The 18968-nt window shown below is 42.5% G+C and overlaps 1 protein-coding gene across 10 annotated transcripts in view; it reads left to right on the forward strand.

Annotated features, from left to right (window-relative positions):
* The window catches only part of GCNT1 (glucosaminyl (N-acetyl) transferase 1), a 118230-nt gene that overhangs the window by 39376 nt on the left and 59886 nt on the right, over positions 1-18968 (forward strand). For 2 of the 10 annotated variants that reach the window (XM_054502936.2, XM_054502932.2), the window contains one exon: positions 10080-10534. The exons of the other annotated variants lie outside the window; for them this stretch is intronic. The gene's annotated coding sequence lies outside the window, so the exon portion shown is untranslated. The remainder of the gene's footprint in view (positions 1-10079; positions 10535-18968) is intronic. 10 annotated transcript variants of the gene reach the window in all.

The raw sequence follows: 18968 nt of genomic DNA on the forward strand, positions 1-18968 counted from the left end.
TGGCTGTGACTTCAGCCCTCAGTTTGTTGTCCTTCAGTGAAACTCCTCATATCCCTCAGTTGTTGCAAAGTGCCACTGAGCTGATGCCTGTGAAAGAGCTCTGTAAAATTCAAAGTTATGTAAAAATAATACAGCAGTTCCTCCTTATTCTTGGGTTCACTTAATCTATAATCTAAGAAGTAGAAGTTACAACTACACGCTATATGACTCAGATCAGAGTCACATCTCTCTCAAGGCTTATAGTGTTTGGGGGATTTCAACAGCTTTTACATTTTATTTTCACATTATGCATAGGAAAAAGCATAGCACTTACAGGGTTCAGTACTATTAAGGATTTTGAGTATCCACTGGGGGTCTTGGAATGTATCCCTTGTGGATAAAGGGGGACTAATGTAGTATGATTATCATCATCAACAGCAGCTATGACACCAGGATAGATAGGCTAGAGAGAGCTCTCTGAGCCATAGGTCATGTTCAGGACTCACTATTGTGGGAAGTCAGGGACCCCAAATGGAGGGACTGTCTGGAGCCATGGCAGAGGAACATAAATTGTGAAGATTTCATGGACATTTATCACTTCCCTAGTAATACTTCTATAATTTCTTATGTCTGTCTTTAATCTCTTAATCCTGTTATCTTTGTAAGCTGAGGATATACGTCACCTCAGGACCCTGTGATGATTACGTTAACTGTAAAAATTGATTGTAAAACGTGTGTTTGAACAACATGAAATCTGATTGTAAAACATGTGTGTTTGAACAATATGAAATCAGTGCACCTTGAAAACAAACAGAATAACAGCGATTTTAGGGAACAAGGGAAGACAACCATAAGGTCTGACTGCCTGTGGGGTGGGGCAAAAAGAGCTATATTTTTCTTCTTGCAGAGAGCCTATAAATGGATTTGCAAATAAGAGAGATAGCGCTAAATTCTTTTCCTAGCAAGGAATATAATATTAAGACCTTAGGAAAAGAATTGCATTCCTGGGGAGAGGTCTATAAATGGCCACTCTGGGAGTGTCTGTCTTATGTGGTTGAGATAGGGACTGAAATACGCCCTGGTCTCCTGCAGTACCCTCAGGCTTATTAGGGTGGGGAAAAAATCCTGCCCTGGTAAATTTGAGGTCAGACCACTTCTCTGCTCTCAAACCATGTTTTCTGTTGTTTAAGATGTTTATCAAGACAATACGTGCACAGCTGAACATAGACCCTCATCAGTAATTCTAATTTTGACCTTTGCCTTGTGATCTTTGCTTTTGTCCTTGCCCTGTTTCCTCAGAAGCATGTGATCTTTGTTCTCCCTTTTGCCCTTTGAAGCATGTGATCTTTGTGACCTACTCCCTGTTCATACAGCCCCTCCCCTTTTAAAATCCCTAATGAAAACGTGCTGGTTTTGCGGCTCAGGTGGGCATCATGGACCTACTGTTACGTGATGTCACCCCTGGTGGCCCAGCTGTAAAATTCCTCTCTTTGTAGTCTTTCTCTTTATTTCTCAGACTGGCCGACAATTATGGAAAATAGAAAGAACCTACATTGAAATTTTGGGGGCAAGTTCCCCTGATAACTCACTGGTCCCAAATTCAGCCTCAGGAAGACTGAATTAGTCAGCTCCCACTACCATAACAAGATACCACAGACTGTGTGGCTAAAACAGAATTTATTTCTTCACAGTTCTGGAGGCTAGCAATCCAAGAATAAGGTGCCAGCAAGGTTGGTTTCTGGTGAGGCTTCTCTTTCTGGTTTGTTGATGGCCATCTTCTCACTGTGTCTGTCCTCTTGTGTGCACCCACAAACAGAGAGAAAGAGTTCTTAGGTGTCTTTTACTCTTCTTACAAGGACACTGGTCCTATTGTATTAAGGTCCCAGCTTTATGACCTCATTTAATGTTAATTACATTCTTAAAGCCCTATCTCCAAATATAGTCACATCAGAGGTTGGGACTTCAACATATGAATTTGGGGAGGGACACAATTTGGTCCATAATAAAGACCATAATCTTGAGTGGAAAAGAGTCCTAAGATTAGGGTTTTCACACAGTGAAGGGTCTTAAATTTATTGGTACATTCAATCCTAGAGCACTTCCTTTAGTAAGAATGACAGAGTGCTAAGCAGTAGTTCCCATATCTTTTTTTTTTTTTTTTTGAGACAGAATCTTGCTCTGTCACCCAGGCTGGAGTGCAGTGGCATGATCTCGGCTCACTACAACCTCTGCCTCCTGGGTTCAATTCTCCCACCTCAGCCTCCCCAGTAGCTGGGATTACAGGCATGTGCCACCATCCCTGGCTAATTTTTGTGTTTTTAGTAGATATGGGGTTTCACCATGTTGCCCAGGATGGTCTTGAACTCCTGACCTCAGGTGATCCACCTACCTTGGCCTCCATCTTTTAAGAAAACATCTGTGTAACAAATTAGGATAGGGTTGTCCAAAGGATGTTTGAGGAGCATACCTTCCACAAGTGGTGGGAATTTGGGGAAAATTACACCATTTCCCTGCTTAGAAAGTCACAATGCCTTGGGAGGCAGAGGCAGACAGATCACTTGAGATCAGGAGTTCGAGATCAGCCTGGCCAATATGGTGAAAGCCCATCTCTGCTAAAAATACAAAAATTAGCAGGGCATGGTGGCATGTGCCTGCTTGTAATTCCAGTTACTCCAGAGGCTGAGGCAAAAGAATCACTTGACCCTGGGAGGTGAAGGTTGCAGTGAGCTGAGATCGCACCACTGCACTCCAGCCTGTGCGACAGAGTAAGACTCCATCTCAAAAAAAAAAAAAAAAAAAAGGCACAATAGCATATTAAAAACTGAAAATTTCGTCCATTTACTCAAATAACATTTATTGATTTATTGAATGCCTACTGTTTTCCAGGCACAAGCTGTGAGTAAGACAGGAATTAATAGGAGTAACCTAACCTAATATAGGAAGTAAAGGCAATGGATGGTTGAATGCTGACTCTCTCAAAATGGATGGATACCACCAGGCTTAGTTCAGTGCTTGTTGAGGTAAGAGAGATTGTCAGACAGAAAACCAAACACTGCATGTTCTCACTCATAGGTGGGAACTGAACAATGAGAACACTTGGACACAGGGTGGGGAACATCACACACCAGGGCCTGTCATGGGGTGTGGGGAGGGGGAAGGGATAGCATTAGGAGATATACCTAATGTAAATGACAAGTTAACAGGTGCAGCACACCAACATGGCACATGTATACATATGTAGCAAACCTGCACATTGTGCACATGTACCCTAGAACTTAAAGTATAATAATAATAAAAAAAGAAAAATAAATAAATATATGGGAAAAAAAAGAGAGACAGAGAGATTGTCAGAGACATGTGAACAAGAGCAACTCCATCTTGAATAGGAGCTGGGTAAAATAAGGCTGAAACCTACTGGGCTGCATTCCCAGACGGTTCAGCATTCTAAGCCACAGGACGAGCTAGGAGGTCGGCACTTAGATACAGGACATGAAGATCTTGCTGATAAAACAGTGTGCAGTAAAGAAGCCGGCCAAACCCCACCAAAACCAAGATGGCAATGAGAGTGACCTCTGATCATCCTCACTGCTACGCTCCCACCAGCGCCATGACAGTTTACAAATGCCATGGCAATGTCAGGAAGTTACCTTATATGGTCTAAAAAGGGGAGGCATGTATAATCCACCCGTTGTTTAGCATATCATCAAGGAATAACCATAAAAATGGGCAACCAGCAACCCTTAGGGATGCTCTGTCTATAGAGTAGCCATTCTTTAGTCCCTTACTTTTCTACTATACTTGCTTTCACTTTACTCTATGGACTCGCCCTGAATTCTTTCTTTTGTGAGATCCAAGAACCATCTCTTGGGGTGTGGATCAGGACCCCTTTCTGGTAACAAGATCATTTTCATAACAAGAGTCTTACTGGCTTCTTGGAAGGGTGAGGGCAAAGCAGAATATTTATTAGGTTTTTGGAATCTGGAGTAAGGTGGCTATTTTGATATAGAGCTTGATTAGGATTGGACAAGTATGATTAGGATTGGACAACAATGGTTTAGCATTGGTGGACACAGCAAGGTGAGAGTTCCCAAGCATGTCTTAAAGAGTAAATGATCTTTTGATTATATCTATTTTCCTTGGAAAGTGGTACTTACTTTAATGAGGATAAAAAGTAGTCTAGTGTTTGGACTAATGGATTTTCAGAAAGTTCCTAGAACAAATAAAATTTTTGTCCATTTGAACCCAAAAGTATCTGAGACAGGTCTCAAGCAATTTAGAGACTTTATTTTGCCAAGGTTAAGGACATGCCTGTCACACAGCCTCAGGAGGTCCTGATGACATGTGCCCAAGGTGGTTGGGGTACATCTTGCTTTTATACATTTTAGGGAGACATAAAGCATCAATCAATACATGTAATATTTACGTGGGTTGGATCTGGAAAGTCAGGACAACTCAAAGGGAGGTGTGGGGGGTGGCTTCCAGGTCATAGGTAGATTTAAAATTTTTCTGGTTGGTAACTGATTGAAAGAGTTATCAGTAGAAAGGAGACATGAATGTCTGGGTTATAATAAGGTGTTGTGGAGACTAAGGCCTTATCAGGCAGTTGAAGCTTCTCAGTAGCAGGCTTTGGAGAGAGTAGACTGTAAATATTTCTTATCAGACTTAAGGTCTGTTTTTTTTTTTTTTAATTATACTTTAAGTTTTAGGGTACATGTGCACAATGTGCAGGTTAGTTACATATGTATACATGTGCCATGCTGGTGTGCTGCACCCATTAACTCATCATTTAGCATTAGGTATATCTCCTAATGCTATCCCTCCCCCCTCCCCCCACCCCACAACAGTCCCCAGAGTGTGATGTTCCCCTTCCTGTGTCCATGTGTTCTCATTGTTCAATTCCCATCTATGAGTGAGAACATGTGGTGTTTGGTTTTTTGTCCTTGCCATAGTTTACTGAGAATGATGATTTCCAATTTCATCCATGTCCCTACAAAGGACATGAACTCATCATTTTTTATGGCTGCATAGTATTCCATGGTGTATATGTGCCACATTTTCTTAATCCAGTCTATCATTGTTGGACATCTGGGTTGGTTCCAAGTCTTTGCTATTGTGAATAGTGCCGCAATAAACATATGTGTGCATGTGTCTTTATAGCAGCATGATTTATAGTCCTTTGGGTATATACCGAGTAATGGGATGGCTGGGTCAAATGGTATTTCTAGTTCTAGATCCCTGAGGAATCGCCACACTGACTTCCACAGTGGTTGAACTAGTTTACAGTCCCACCAACAGTGTAAAAGTGTTCCTATTTCTCCACATCCTCTCTAGCGCTTGTTGTTTCCTGACTTTTTAATGATTGCCATTCTAACTGGTGTGAGATGGTATCTCATTGTGGTTTTGATTTGCATTTATCTGATGGCCAGTGATGGTGAGCATTTTTTCTTCTGTCTTTTGGCTGCATAAATGTCTTCTTTTGAGAAGTGTCTGTTCATATCCTTTGCCCACTTTTTGATGGGATTGTTTGTTTTTTTCTTGTAAATTTGTTGGAGTTCATTGTAGATTCTGGATATTAGCCCTTTGTCAGATGAGTAGGTTGCGAAAATTTTCTCCCATTTTGTAGGTTGCCTGTTCACTCTGATGGTAGTTTCTTTTGCTGTGCAGAAGCTCTTTAGTTTAATTAGATCCCATTTGTCAATTTTGGCTTCTGTTGCCATTGTTTTTGGTGTTTTAGACATAAAGTCCTTGCCCATGCCTATGTCCTGAATGGTAACGCCTAGGTTTTCTTCTAGGGTTTTTATGGTTTTTGGTCTAATGTTTAAGTCTTTAATCACTCTTGAATTAATTTTCGTATAAGGTGTAAGGAAGGGATCCAGTTTCAGCTTTCTACATATGGCTAGCCAGTTTTCCCAGCACCATTTATTAAATAGGGAATCCTTTCCCCATAGCTTGTTTTTCTCAGGTTTGTCAAAGATCAGATAGTTGTAGATATGCGGCGTTATTTCTGAGGGCTCTGTTCTGTTCCATTGATCTATATCTCTGTTTTGGTACCAGTACCATGCTGTTTTGGTTACTGTAGCCTTGTAGTGTAGTTTGAAGTCAGGTAGCGTGATGCCTCCAGCTTTGTTCTTTTGGCTTAGGATTGACTTGGCAATGCGGGCTCTTTTTTGGTTCCATATGAACTTTAAAGTAGTTTTTTCCAATTCTGTGAAGAAAGTCATTGGCAGCTTGATGGGGATGGCATTGAATCTATAAATTACCTTGGGCAGTATGGCCATTTTCACGATATTGATTCTTAATCCAGCAGCACATCAAAAAGCTTATCCACTATGATCAAGTGGGCTTCATCCTTGGGATGCAAGGCTGGTTCAATATATGCAAATCAATAAATGTAATCCAGCATATAAACAGAACCAAAGACAAAAACCACATGATTATCTCAATAGATGCAGAAAAGGCCTTTGAAAAAATTCAACAACTTTCATGCTAAAAACTCTCAATAAATTAGGTATTGATGGGACATATCTCAAAATAATAAGAGCTATCTATGACAAACCCACAGCCAATATCATACTGAATGGGCAAAAACTGGAAGCATTCCCTTTGAAAACTGGCACAAGACAGGGATGCCCTCTCTCACTACTCCTATTCAACATAGTGTTGGAAGGTCTGTGTTGATGTTAATGCTGAAGGGGTATAATGAGGCATATGTGAGCCTCTCTTCCATCATGACTTGAATTAGTTTTTCAGGTTAACTCTGGAATGCCCCTGACTGAGAGGAGGGGTTCATTCAGATGATTAGGGGAGCTTAGAATTTAATTTTTTGTTTACAGCCATTTCATCCTTCTGGGTAAAAATTTCCTGAAATAAGAAAGTCAGGTAAATGTACCAGGGCTTTCCAATCTTTTGGCTTCCCTGGGCCACATTGGAAGAAGAATTGTCTTGGGCCACACATAAAGTACACTAACACTAATGATAGCCAATGAGAAAAAAAAAAACAAAAAACTCATAATGTTTTAAGAAAGTTTATGAATTTGTGTTGGGCCTCATTGAAAGCCCTCCTGGGCTGCATGCAGACTGCGGGTCTTGGGTTGGACAAGCTTGATAGATAGTAAACCGTGTATGTGTGGGCAGTAAGTTTTGATTTCTCTAAAGAATCTTAACTTCCCTTACACGTTTGACCACAACACTCTTTTCTTTTCTCGTCAGACTTACTAACATTTCAAAGAACAGACCATGATAAAACATGAAAGTAGGAAATAATTTCTATGAGAGTGTTGTAAGCCAGTGGTTCTGAAAGGGTGGTTCCCAGACCAGTAGCTTCAGTATCACCTGGGAACTTGTTAGAATTCCTCACCTACTAAATCAGAAACTCTGATGTGCAGTCAGCAATCTGTGTTTTCTTTTCTTTTTCTTTTTTTTTTTTTTTTTTTGAGACAGAGTCTCACTCTGTCTCCCAGGCTGGAGTGCAGTGGCCTGATCCCAGCTCACTGCAACCTCCGCCTCCCAGGTTCAAGTGATCTCTCCACCTCAGCCTCCCTTGTAGCTTGGATTACAGGTGCGTGGCACCACACCAGGCTAATTTTGGTATTTCTAGTAGAGATGGGGCTTCGCCATGTTGGCCAGGCTGGTCTCAAACTCCTGACCTCAGGTGATCTGCCCAACTTGGCTTCCCAAAGTGCTGGGATTACAGGCGTGAGCCACCGTGCCTGGCCTCATTTGTGTTTTTAAAAAGGAAAAGAAAAAATGAAAACAAAAATTTTGTCTGCATTTCCTTAGTAGAGATGGAGGTAAATCGGTTGTTGGTAAAAGCTGTGTGCGTCTTTCTTCAGATTGTGACTCATATTCTTATGGCTCTCTCCTCTTTGAATTCTTTGAAAACAGTACTCTCCTTGCACTAATATGAATGCATTAGTGAGGAATATAAAATTTATTCAAGATTTTAGAAGGAAGCTAGAAGAGAGAAGTTGTACAGCATGATATCAAGATTGCACTTAAAAATAAACCAAGGCTGGGTACATTGGCTCATGCCTGTAATCCTAGCACTTTGGGAGGCTGAGGTGGGCACATCATCTGAGGTCAGGAGATCGAGACCATCCTGGCCAACATGGTGAAACCCCGTCTCTACTGAAAATACAAAAAATTAGCCAGGCTTGGTGGCGGGCACCTGTAATCCCAGCTACTTGGGAGGCTGAGGCAGGAGAATCGTTTGAACCTGGGAGGCGGAAGTTGCAGTGAGCCAAGATCCCACCACTGCACTCCAGCCTGGGCAAGAAGAGTGAAATTCCGTCTCAAAAATAAAAAAATAATAAATAAATAAATAAATAAATAAATAAATAAATAAACTAACAAACCTTTTGAGGTATCTCATCTCCCAAATCTCTCTTCTTGGCTCAGCCTCTCTTCCTGCTCCTGACCCACATCACCTTCTCTCTGAATTTTGTTCTAAGAGCAGTTCAGTTCAATACCCACATGACTTTCAAAAGTCTTAACCTCACCTACTAGTTAATATAATCTTCAAGGAAGTTAAAGGAATTAAATTGAAGACTTTGTTTGCCTTGTGACCAAAAAATTCCCCAGTTCCCAGGTTTCACTAAAGCTGTGAAGCTGTGATGAATGAAGGTGACATCAATCTACATTTCCCTGATTTATGTTTGCTCCACAGGCGAGGAGGAAACCTGGGTTACAGTGGTACCATGCTTCCAGTGTGTCCTCATCAGATTCTGGTCCTTTTCACTATGATGTTGCAACCTGCATGTCCCCCTGCCCTGTGTGGGGCTGAGGTCCTGCACCCACCTGTCCTGTCTCCTTCCTGATGGTTGCTAGGACCTAAACCCAGAGGGGAGAATGAGCTGCACTCACAGGGGATGACTTGGGGACTGGGTCCAGAAAGTGGCTCATCCACAAGAGCTTGTTTAGAGCTACCTAAGAGGAGTCTTCCCTGGTCCCAGACTTGGTTGCACGTTAGAATCAGCTGGGGAGCTTTTAAAAATGCCTATGCCTGCCAGGTGCAGTGACTCATGCCTGTAATCCCAGCACTTTGGGAGGTTGAGGTGGGTGGATCACAAGGTCAGGAGATCAAGACCAGCCTGACCAACATGGTGAAACCCCATCTCTACTAAAAATACAAAAATTAGCTGGGCATGGTGGTGCGTGCCTGTAATCCAAGCTACTGAGGAGGCTGAGGTAGGAAAAATTGCTTGAACCCGGGAGGCGGAGGTTGCAGTGAGCCGAGATCACACCACTGCACTCCAGCCTGGGCAACAAAGAGAGACTCCATCTCAAAAAAAAAAAAAAAAAAAAAAAAAAAAAAAAAAAAAAAGCCTATGCCTAGGCCACATTCCATAGCAATCACATCAGAATCCTTGGTGCAGGACCTAGGCATCAGGATTTTTGTTGTTTGAGATGAAGTCTTGCTCTGTCACCCAGGCTGGAGTGCAGTGGTGCGATCTCGGCTCACTGCAACCTCTGCCTCCCGGCCTCAAGCAGTTCTCCTGCCTCAGCCTCCAGAGTAGCTGAGACTACAGCTGCCCACCACCATGCCCGGCTAATTTTTTTATTTTTAGTAGAGATGGGGTTTTACCGTGTTGGCCAGGCTGGTCTCTAACTCCTGACTTCAGGTGATTTGCCTGCCTCGGCCTCTCAAAGTGCTGGGATTACAGGCATGAGCCATCACCACTCTCAGCCAGCATCAGGATTTGTTAAACTTCCATAAGTAATTCCAATGGGTAGCAATGGTGGGAACCATCAGACTAGATGATGTACAAAAAGTCCACATTATGCTAAGACATTATAACAATTTTGTTCAAAACACTTCACATAATTAAATGGGCTGTATTTTCATCATAGTATCTGTTTTGCATGTGGGAAATTTGAGACACAAAGAAAGTGTGAGTCATACCAGACAGACCATAGGTGAACTGTTAAGGAGGTAGAAGCCCCAGTGTCACCTTCCACAGTCCTGCTCCCATTAAGGCCTATGAAGTGGAAAATGCAGTATTATTCTTTGAGGTTTCCTGGGACCAGAAAAGGTCAGAGACTCTTAATGGGTAATGCAGACAACCAGAATGCAATCATCAGGTATTCATTTCTGTTTTAAGGTTTTACGTCTGAGAAACCTGAAACCTGAAGAAGTAAAGCAATCATGATTTTTTAAAAACTTAATAATATGGTTTTGGATTTAAAAAGAAAGACTGACTCAGAGCTGGGGAAAACACTCACTTGTGATACGGATCAACGTGAAAACAGCTTAACTCTGTTCCATGGCAATTCACACAGTGTGACTCAGAGACACCTCTCTTCACCAGCTCTGGCTCAGGGGATGTGAAGGCAGAAGCAGAGGTCACAGTGACTTCATCTGAGAAGGACTTAACTGACCACTGCTGGTTTTGAAGACGGAGGAAGGCCCACAGTCAATGAATGAGAGTGGCTTCGAGAAGCTAGAAATGGCAAGGAAATAGATTCTCCTCTAAAGCTCCCAGAAAGAAACACGGTTCTGCTGACACCTCGATTTTAGGCCAGTGAGACCTGCTTCAGACTTCTGACCTACAGAACAGTAAGAAAATAAATTTGTGTTGCTTATAGCCATTCTGTGTGTGGTAGTTTGTTACAGCAGCAATAAGCAACTAACACAGTTGTGACCAGGCGCCATGGCTCATGCTGTAATCCAAGCACTTTGGGAGGCTAAGGTGGGTGGATCACTTGAGGTCGGGAGTTCAAGACCAGCCTGGCCAACATGGCAAAACCCTGTCTCTACTAAAAATACAAAAATTAGCTGGGCTTGGTGGTAGGCACCTGTAATCCCAGCTACTTGGGAGGCTGAGGCAGGAGAACCGCTTGAACCCACGAGGCAGAGGTTGCAGTGAGCCAAGATCATGCCACTGCACTCCAGCCTGGGCAACAAAGTGAGACTCCATCTCAAAAAAAAAAAGAAAGAAACTAACACAGTGGTTTTATCTGATTATCCGATTATCAGAAGTAGTAGGAGAAATGTGAAAATGGTTCTTAAGTTACAAAGTACCATATGAAGATAAAGTATTCATTCATTTATTCCCTTTTTTATTCATCAAATATTATTGAGCTCCTCCTACTTTGAGCCAAACACTTTTATAGTTGTTGGGAATATACTAAAGCCAAAATGGATTTAAAACAAAACAAATACTGGCCAGGCTCAGTGGCTCATGCCTGTAATCCCAGGCTATATGTGGAGCATGACAGGAAGCAGGAGACGTCAGGTGAGATACAGCAGTAGCATGGCCCAAGATGGTAGCAATGGAGGTGGGTAAAAGGGATCCTAATCTGGATATATTTTGAAATAGAGGCTGGGTTCAATGGCTCACGCCTGTAACCCCAGCACTTTGGGAGGCCAAGGCAGGTGGATCACTTGAGCTCAGGAGTTCGAGACCAGCCTGGCCAACATGGTGAAACCCTGTCTTTCAAGACCAGCTTGGTCGGGGAGACCCTAACCCAGCAGTGCTAGAGGAATTAAAGACACACACACAGAAATATAGAGGTGTGAAGTGGGATATCAGGGGTCTCACAGCCTTCAGAGCTGAAAGCCTTGAACAGAGATTTACCCACGTATTTATTAACAGCAAGCCAGTCATTAGCATTGTTTCTATAGATATTAAATTAACTAAAAGTATCCCTTATGGGAAACAAAGGGATGGGCCGAATTAAAGGAATAGGTTGGGCTAGTTAACTGCAGCAGGAGCATGTCCTTAAGGCACAGATCGCTCATGCTATTGTTTGTGGCTTAAGAATGCCTTTAAGCAGTTTTCCACCCTGGACGGGCCAGGTGTTCCTTGCCCTCATTCCAGTAAACCCACAACCTTCCAGCATGGGTGTTATGGCCATCACCAACATGTCACAGTGCTGCAGAGATTTTGTTTATGGCCAGTTTTGGGGCCAGTTTATGGCCAGATTTGGGGGACTTGTTCCCAACATCCGTCTCTACTAAAGATACAAAAACTAGCCAGGTGTGGTGGTGCATGCCTATAGTCCTTGGGAGGCTACTTGGGAGCTACTTGGGAGGCTGAAGCAGGAGAATCCCTTGAACCTGGGAGGCGGAGGTTTCAGTGAGCCACTGAACTCCAGCCTAGGCAACAGAGTGAGACTCTGTCTGAAAAAAAGAAAGAAAGAAAGAAAAAAAGAAAATAAAGCCAAAAGCATTTGTTGAATTGGGTGTGTGCTATGTGAGAAAGAGAGGCAAGACAGATGACTCCAGGAGTTTTTGGCCTGAGCAACTAGATGGAGTTGTCAATGAGTAAGTCCGGGAGAAGAGTGGGAGAAGCAGGCTCTGGGAGAAGAAGATAAGGAGCTGCGTATTGGACATGTTTGTTTAAAATGCCAATTTTACCTCTAAGGGGAGATGTTAACTAAGCAGTTGGAAATATGAGTCTGGAGTTCTGAGGACAGGTCCAGACTAGAGAGAGAAATCAGAGTGATGTCAAGGTTAAATCTAGATGTACTTAACAGCATGAGGTTGGATGAGGCCATACAGAAGGGCTGTAGAGAAAAAAGAAGAGATCTGAGGCCTGAGTCGTGAAGCTCTGCAGGGTTAAGAGGCCTGGGGGAAGAGGAGGAAACTGAAGGCTGACAAAGAATGATGAGAACAAAACCACGAGGATTAAGAGTCCAGGTGAGGAAAAAGGGTTTCAAGGTCAAGGAGTGATGATTTGTCTGAAATGGTGCTGAGAGTACAGGTAAAACAAGTTTAGATAAATGCCTGCTGGATTTAGAACCACGGAGCTGAAATGGACAGGAGCAGTTTCCCTAGAGGCACGGGACTAAGCACGTGATTAGAGAGGGTTTAATATAATTTGGAGACACCAGATACAGGCAATTCTTTTGACACAGAACAATCAGGTTCTTCCAGAAACTCCCTTTTCTGTTTTCACAAGGAGGCTGATACCCTCTTGGGCTCTCTGTCTTGTTCTGGAGACCTCAGCTGTCAGCCTGCTGAGGGCAAGGAACAGGCGACAACCACAGCACCTTCTTCCCTGACCACAGCAAGGGGGAATCAAGGTCAGTTTTCTATGAAGCAGGAGTCAGTAAACTGCAGCAAACTATGATCACACCTGTTCGTTTATGTGCTGTCTGTGGCTGCTGTCACACTAGAGGGACACAGGTAAGAGGTTGTGAGAGACTAAATAGCCCACCATGCTTCAAATATTTACTATCTGGCCCTTTCCAGAAAAGGAAAGCTCTGCTATAAATAGAGAATTAGGGCAGTAGCTAAGGAGGAAGGGGTTCAAGAAAGGGTTGTCAAAGGGAGAAATAACATTTTTGTATGCTGATAGGAACGATTCCTTGGAGAGAAAAAAGTTGAAGTTGCAGAAGATAGAATTGCTAGGATGATGTTCTCAAGTATAACATCAGAGGATGTTATACCTGGAATGAGGATCAGGTGCCCCAGTAGAAGGGTTGGCTTTACTACGAATATAGACACATATGTCTCTCATTATCACTGTATGAAAAGATGTGGTACCTTACACATGAGAGAAATGTAAAGTTTAAACTCTTTGTTTCAGGTTTTCCTTTTCTTTTCTTTTTCTTTTTTTTTTTTTTTTTCTTTTGACAGTCTCACTCTTTCACCCAGGCTGTAGTGCAGTGGCTCAGTCTTGGCTCACTGCAACCCCCACCTGTTGGGCTCAAGCGATTCTTGTCCCTCAGCCTCCCAAGTAGCTGGGATTACAGTCATGTACCACCAAGCCCAGCTAATTTTTGTATTTCTTTTTTAGTAGAGATGGGGTTTCAACATGTTGGCCAGCCTGGTCTCGAACTCCTGAGCTCCAGCGATCCACCCGCCTTGGCTTCCCTCAGTTTTTACTTATTAGAATTGGCAAAGATAAAAACTGTGGCTAGGTGGGGTGGCTCACACCTGTAATCCCAGCAATCTGGGAGGCCAAGGTGGAAGGAATGCTTGAGGTCAGGAGTTCGGGTCCAGCCTGGACAACATGGTGAGACTCCTGTCTCTATAAAAAATAGAAAATACAAAAATTAGCCAGACATGGTGGTGTGTGCCTGTTGTTCCAGCTACTCAGGAGGCTGAGGAGGGAGGATCTCTTAAGCCTAGAAGTTTGAGGCTGCAGTGAGCTATGGTCAATTATACCACTGGACTCCAGACTGGGCAACAGAGTGAGACCCCATTTCATAAATAAATCAATAAAAATTATTTTTAAAACCTGTGATAATTTGCTGTGTTGGTGAGTGTGTGGGTGAAACAGGAAGTCACACATTGCTGGTGAGAATGTAAATTGGTACAATTTCTCTGTGGAAGACATGAAGAGTCATCAGGAAGCTTAAGGCCTGGGAGTTCCTAGGGGATCATCTATCTACAAAATTTACCCTGGGAAACTGACCTTCAAGTCCCCCTTGCAGAGATTATGCAGGAATGAACTGGAGTGACTCCAGTGCCCTTCTCTGGTCAGGAACATAGCTGGGGTCTCCAGAACATATAGAGGGTGTAAGAGAAGGAGAGTTTTTGCAGAAGCTGATGGGAGCCAGCACACAGCACCCAGGGAAGTTTGCCCTTGTGGAAAAGATGGCTGCCAAAACTCCAGCTCCATGCAATCTTCGTAGAGTTTAAATTCTCCTATCCTTTATCAAGGTCTAAGGAACCTGTTTCTTTTGCCTGTGTCTGATGGTATCTACTGCCAATCATCTTCCCCCACACAGAGGGTAAGACCTATCAACTTTTTAAATGCACATACATTTTGACCAAGCAATACCACTTATGGCAATTAATACTACACGTATGTTTTATATATGTGTGAAGACATTCACTGTAGCATTGTTTATAATAGCAAAAAACTGGAAACAACTGGAATTGCCATTAGGGAACTATTTGAATATCATGGCATAACCCCTGTACTGGATAGACACTGAAAAGAACAAAGAGGCTTTATATAAACTAATATGGAATGATTTTCCAAATGTGTTAAGTAAGAAGAAGCAAAGTAAAGAACATATATGGGCCAAGCATAGTGGCTTGGTGTTTACATGCATTAGACGTTAGACGTATATACTAAAGAGGCAGTTTAGGCTGGGCACAGTGGCTCATGCCTGTAATCCCAGCACTTTGGGAGGCTGAGACGGGCAGATCACTTGAGTCCAGGAGTTTGAGGCCAACGTGGCCAACATGGTGATACCTCATCTCTTCAAAAAATACAAAAATTAACTGGGCATGGTAGCGTCCACCTGTACTCCCAGCTACTTGGGAGGCTGAGGTAGGAGGATTGTCTGAGCCCAGGAGATTGAGGCTGCAGTGAGCTGGGAGCGTGCCACTGCACTCCAGCCTGGGCAGAGTGAAACCCTGTGTCAAAAAAAAAAAAAAAAAAGTACAGATATGGATGGTACGTGGGTATTGCTGAATTGCTTCTTCCTTTTCTTTTTTTCTTTTTCTTCTTTTTCTTTTTTGGAGACAGATCTCACTCTCACCCAGGCTGGAGTGCAGTGGCTTGATCACCACTCACTGCAGCCTCAACCTCCCGGGCTCAGGCGATCCTTCCACTTCAGCCTCCTTAATAGCTGGGACCATAGGTGTGCGCCACCACACCCCAGCTAATTTTTATTTTTATTTTTATTTTTTTGTAGAGATAGGTTTCACCATGTTGCCCGGGCTGGTCTTAAACTCCTGGGCTTAAGCGATAGGCCTGCCTCAGCCTCCCAAAGTGCTGAGATTACAGGCATGAGCCACTGTGCCCAGCCTAAACTGCCTCTTTAGTATATACCTCTAACATCTAAGGTATGTAAACACTAGGACTGATTTTCACCCTGTTTCTTTTTTATAGTTATACATGTGATTTTGCATGCTACCACCAGAGGGGGCCTCTGCCACACTTCACGCAATATTTACAAGTCAACATGGAGGATGTTTATTAAATAATTTTTATATCTGGAACATTCTTGTTCATTTAGCATAGACATTTTGGTGCTCAGCTTAAAAAAAAACTCTGTGAGCCCCCTGGCTCATCCGTCTTCTTTAGCATGTCAGTCCACGATCCCTGTGTCCAGTACGCCTTGACCCTGTCATCTTCCTTTGCTGTGCTGGATTCCTGAAACTGTGAAAATGCCTCACAACTTCTAGGCACTCTCACCCTCAAAAGAGTGCATTTAGTGGCATGGCTGCGCCAGCCGTCTTTGTCCAGATGGCTTCCAGATAGGAATCACTGAGTCCAGGAATACTTTGTGAAGCCTGGAGAGCCTCTACTCTTTGAAAGCTTATCATCACTGCAAACTCAGCGAGTCCAGATTTTGCTCAACACATGCTGTCTGCTTTCTGTTTACCCCTCTAGTCTTTACTAACAGACACTTTATATATATATATATATGTACACAGCCAGGCACGGTGGCTCGCGCCTGTAATCTGAGCACTCTGGGAGCCCGAGGCAGGCGGATTACTTAAGCCCAGGAGTTTGAGACCAGCCTGGGCAACATGGTGAAACCCTATCTCTACAAAAAATACAAAAATTAGCCAGGTGCGGTGGGACGTACCTGTAGTCCCAGGCACTCGGGAGGCTGAGGTGGGAGGATGGCTTGAGCCCAGAAGACTGAGGCTACAGTGAGCTGTGATCATGCCACTGCACTCCAGCCTGGATTGCAGAGTATCATCTCATCTCAAAACAACAACAGCAAAAACAATCTTATTGAGGCATGGCTTAATAAAATATAGCTGTTTAGGTGTATAGTTCCATGACTTCTGACCAACCTACTCACCCAGGCAATTATTACCATAATCAAGATAAAGAACATTTCTATCACCCCAAAAAGTAAATGCCCTCCTCTCCCCACACTCAGCCCCAGCAACAACTTCTCTCCTTTCTGTCACTATAGATTAGATTTGCCTCTTCCAGAATTTCAGATACATAAACATGAATTGAACAGTCTGTACTCTTTCGTGTTTGGCATCTTTATCTCCACATAAGGTCTGGAGATTCATCCATGTTGAAGTGTGAATCAATTTTGCTTTCTTAAATGTCATTCCATTGTATTAATATGATATGATGCAATTTGTTGATCCATTCAGACAGGTACTTCTTTTAACTTGTTTTTGCTGGTAAACACCCTGATGGGCATCTGCTCACTGTACATGTTATTTTCTTTTGGACAGAAATGCTAAATTTACTATTATTTGTTCATTTATTTTATGTTTTTCCAAAATGGAAACATCTTTCTGAAACAATGGGAAAGGGATCAGAATATGCCACCCCAGGCTGGGCGTGGTGGCAGGGCCTGTAATCCCAGCAGTTTGGGAGGCTGAAGTGAGAAGACCCCTTGAGGCCAGGAGTTTGAGACCAGCCTGGGCAATAAAGCAAGACCCTGTCTCTACCAAAAACAAAATAAAATAAATTAGCAGGGCAGGTTAGTGTGTACCTGTAGTCCTAGCTACTTGGTTCAAGATGATAGTGAGGTATGATCACACTACTACACTCCAGCCTGGGCAACAACAAACAAGACCCTGTCTCTACAAAAAACAACAAAAAAACAAACAAATAAAATGATAATAGTAAAAGTAAAAAAGAATGTGCCACCTCAAAACATGCCATATTGGCATAAGGATTATTTTGAGCTAAAGGCAATTGAGAAACAGCAGACACAAGCAAAACTCTTTGCCCTCTCTCTTTCTACCTACAAACCTTTGCCTAATTTCCCTTTGCAAAGGTGATGCCCTCTCCCATACCAGAATAAGGTGAACAATTCATCTGCATAACACACCTCACTAAACAAGCCTTAATTACCATGCCTTTCCCAGTTACCTTCCCACAATTTATCCACACCAGAGAAGCCCAGCCTCTCCCCATTTCCCTTGTCTAGTAGCTTCCCACACTTTATCATCCTCTGTTAAAATGTTGTATAAGCTCCTGGGTCTAAGCACCTCTTTGGGATTTTCACTTTTTTTCTGTGAAGCTTACATATGCAAACAAAATAAACCTTTTCGTTTTTGTTTGTTTGTTTTGTTTTGTTTTTGAGACGGAGTCTCACTCTGTCACCCAGGCTGGAGTGCAATGGTGTGATCTCGGCTCACTGTAACCTCTGCCTCCTGGGCTCAAGTGATTCTTGTGCCTCAGCCTCCCAAGTAGCTAGAATTACAGATGCAAACCACCACGCCCAGCTAATTTTTTGTATTTTTTGTAGAGACAGGTTTTTGCCATTTTGGCCAGGCTGGTCTCAAACTCCTGACCTCAAGTGATCCACCAGCCTCAGCCTCCCAAGGTGCTGGGATTACAGGCGTGAGCCACTGCGCCCGACCCTATTCGCCTCTTTTTATAAATTATATGTAAGTGATGGTATGTAAATTCTGTCCTGTCTGGCAATAATTTAATTGGTTCCTGCCATCCCCACCCTATGAAAATACCAGTTTTGTTTCCATTTGCAATTCATCTTAACATTCCTTTACTCCAGATAAATCTGTGCTTTTTGACTTTTCCTTTGAAATGGTTATAACGTACACCTGATTCCCTCATATCATATGTGTAAATTCCTTAACAGATGTGCACTTTTATATTTGTATGAGTCGTGATTTTATCTTTTTCTGAAAATTATTTTTTAACAACCTTACATTGTTTACAATGTTTCGATTCTGAAATCTTTGTGTATTTGTAAAATTTCCTACATAGGATAAATTCCCAGATGAATAGTTGTCAATAAGTATCCATGTTGTCCAAATGCCTTCTAGAAAGTTTGTAGAAATCTCTAAGACAGAGAGCAGCACAGGAGTCTGTATTCCTACACCTTCATCTATATTGTGTTTATCAATCTTTTTCAACTTTGCCAATCTGATAGGTAAAAAGTGATTTGTAGTTTTAATTTGCATTTCTTCAGTTCCTATTGAAATTGAGCATCTTTTTATGTGGATTTCTTCTTTAGTGATGTATCTTATCATGCCCTTTGCCCATTTTTCACCTGGTGCATATTTTATGTAAAATTCCCTTTATTTGAAAAATTAATTTTTGCTTACATACTATTGCATATATTTTCTAGTTTGT

This window comes from Pongo pygmaeus, chromosome 13 (assembly GCF_028885625.2).
Source record: "Pongo pygmaeus isolate AG05252 chromosome 13, NHGRI_mPonPyg2-v2.0_pri, whole genome shotgun sequence".
Classification (NCBI taxonomy): Eukaryota; Metazoa; Chordata; class Mammalia; order Primates; family Hominidae; genus Pongo; species Pongo pygmaeus.